This window comes from Stegastes partitus, unplaced genomic scaffold (assembly GCF_000690725.1).
Source record: "Stegastes partitus isolate 25-593 unplaced genomic scaffold, Stegastes_partitus-1.0.2 Scaffold1128, whole genome shotgun sequence".
Classification (NCBI taxonomy): Eukaryota; Metazoa; Chordata; class Actinopteri; family Pomacentridae; genus Stegastes; species Stegastes partitus.
Genome location: NW_007578859.1, coordinates 62,379 through 65,302, shown reverse-complemented (window position 1 = coordinate 65,302; position 2,924 = coordinate 62,379).

The following is a 2,924-nucleotide window of genomic DNA, read 5'->3' as shown; positions in this document are numbered from 1 at the left end:
CATTCTTAGTCAGAAAAGGTATCATTTTGATCTGATAATGGATTTAGATGAACAAAAACATTGTGTCGCCTGAATTGTTGCAGTTCATTCTGAGGAGGAAATCAGATTTCATTCTGTCTCATAGCTGTGGAGACTTTTTATACAATGCCACAAATGTCATGATAGCAATGCAGGAAAAGTTAGGAAAACACCTAAAGTTATCAGTTCAAAGGAGTGAAAGCAGCAGACCTGCACCCAGTTAAAAGGTTGTGCGGTTACATCCACATTCACGGCCGCACACACTCCCACACAGACACATGTAGTTAGTGGATTAGTGGAGGCAGGAGTAAGGTAAGGGTCAGTTCCTTCCCCTGAGTCAGATAGACAGATAAAAGAGCAAAGAGGAGGAGGAACACAGAAGAACAGATAAAGGGAGAAAGCAGGCAACAGAGAAAAGAACAGGACCGATATAATGGAATAATACACATTTAGCCGGAGCTACAGGAGCCAATTTAGTTATCTATGCTCCCAGGGGCAGTGGGAGTTCAGCGGTGTCAGTCAACTCTGTTCTGGGTTACTTTTCATTTAGTCACAGCAGGACAGTGCAGGTACAGCAAACTTTCATCACTACTGCAGCTCTGTGATTTTCTTTCTACCACACGGAGTAAATGAAAGGCGACAAGTTAATGAAAGAACTAATTTGGAAATGAGTTCTACGCCCTTGGCTTCCAATTAGCATCAAACTGATAAACTAGAATAATTAGGAATGGGGGGAACATGTGGTGGCCTGCATACTGCTTCAGGCTGTAATCTGTGTAAGTTAACTGTCTAACTAATCAATAACCATTGATATCTGAGTTGCATTAATTCAACAGGACTTCTGTGCTCCTGTCACCCGTTAGCTGATCCAGACCAACTGCTCTCAGTATGTTGCAGCACTGTGCATGTAAATGGCACCTTACTGCAAACCGTTTAACTTTGAGAGAGTAGAACAGGAGAAGCGGCTTTGTAGTCATTTATAATTAGAGATAATTAAAGATTAGTTTTATTTCCAACTCTTATGTCCCCACCAGTCAGTACACGGCCCCTCGACAGACGTAAGCACATACATTAGAATGTATATTAATGTACAACACCGACGGTACATTTAAATGTATTCCTAAAGCTGTTGTGTTTATGGATTTGTTTATCTATTTTTTAAATTTAAGGAAATGACGTATCAGTTTAGAGAGCTTTTGTTCATCAGCTACACTCTTCCTGATAGCAGCTGAACAGTGTTCAATCTGATATGAAAACACACCGTCTTTAGGAAGTCCTACATGCCTGCACAGGATGCTTCCCTCGGTGACATTAGTGTGTGTATTGATGACTAGAACCTGACCTCTCTAACCATTAATTCATCAAAACATGTGTAGGATATGGACAGACACAGATGCCCAAAAGGATTGAAAAAACTTTCCAGCATCCAGTCACATGCCATAAAAAAGACGGAGCTGTCCTGCAGGTCACAGGTCCATGTAAATCAGCTCTGCAGACTCGGAGGAGTGAGGAAGCAGAGATCCCTTAGGAATTCCCTCATCACCTATCAGAGCTTCAGAGGATCTAACTTTGGTAGAAGCTTTTGGGGGAAGACAAAGAAAAACATTCAACCATGCAGACCTTAACAGATGGTCCAAATGGCCGGGTGCAATGAAGTGTCCCTTAACGTATTGCTCTGCTGACCCCTCATGTCCTGTGGCATGCAGCAACTCAACAACTGAAGTCATGGATGAACAATAAGACACAGCACCAGAAGATGTGCCTTCTTATTATCTTGTGTTAAGTTTAATCGTTAAATGTTATGATATATCATATCTTGATAAATACTCCAAAGCTTAATTACAGTTGGATAAGTCCTTCTTTAATTGATCAGCTTGTTATATAACCATATCCTAAGCATTGTATTATCTCTGTAACCGTCAGAGACAGATTTATCATGTTTAGACTCCCCATGAAGCTCTACATGTGACACCTCCATTTCCAACAAGCTTAACTTTGTATAATTGAAAGTACATATAGTTCTGAAGGAACATTGTTACTTTCAGAGCAGAACTCTGACCACCTCACGACCTCCCGGTGATGCTGGGGTGTCATATCTAACAGCCCCTCTGGGAGCGGAGCTCGCTCTGATTGGTCAGTAGTTGTACCATTAAGCCTCTTCACCCGAAAAGCAGTGGCTCTCTCCATCAGGCTTTCTCTAGACTTTTCTCTGGCGGCTTCTTCAAACTGCCGTAGAGCTGCTCACTTTGGTCCAATGTAGCGACTCCAACTGCCACACCCTGATCCAACTCAAGCTGAAGGCCTCGTCTCCCAGACGCTGCTGCACCCGCCAAGGAACTGCAAGTATCAAGCTTCTGTCTCTAAACGGGTGTTTTATGATTACAATTGGCCTTCTGACCAATATTCCAAATTTAACAGATTATCTGCTGCTTCGGGTGAAAAGATTTTTAAGTCTCCAGACCACCACTCTGTTCCACATCAGGTTTTCACATTCATATTCTCAACCAGCATTTTCATCATTGTTTGTATTTTATATTCTATGTTTGTTGTTGTTATTTGTTTGTTTGTTTAGTTAGTAATAAATGTTGTGTGTGTGTGTGTATACAGTTGTTTCCTGTGTTTTCTATAGCTTACATCCAGTCACTTTACGTATGTGATCTTTAGTTACCTGAGCTCTAAGTTAATTCCCTTAACTTTATAAAACACTCTTGACTGATCACCAAGAGTTAAACAATTTATTAGAATTATTATGCTGACTCTGAGATTATATCGCTGGACGAATCATTCAAAGGTTGGTTTTAATAATTGTAATTAATGCAGTCACTTGCTTTGGTGTGGAAATAAGTGCATCTTATTTTACCCACACTAAAACCCTACACATGGCAACAGGAAGCCAGTAACAAAGA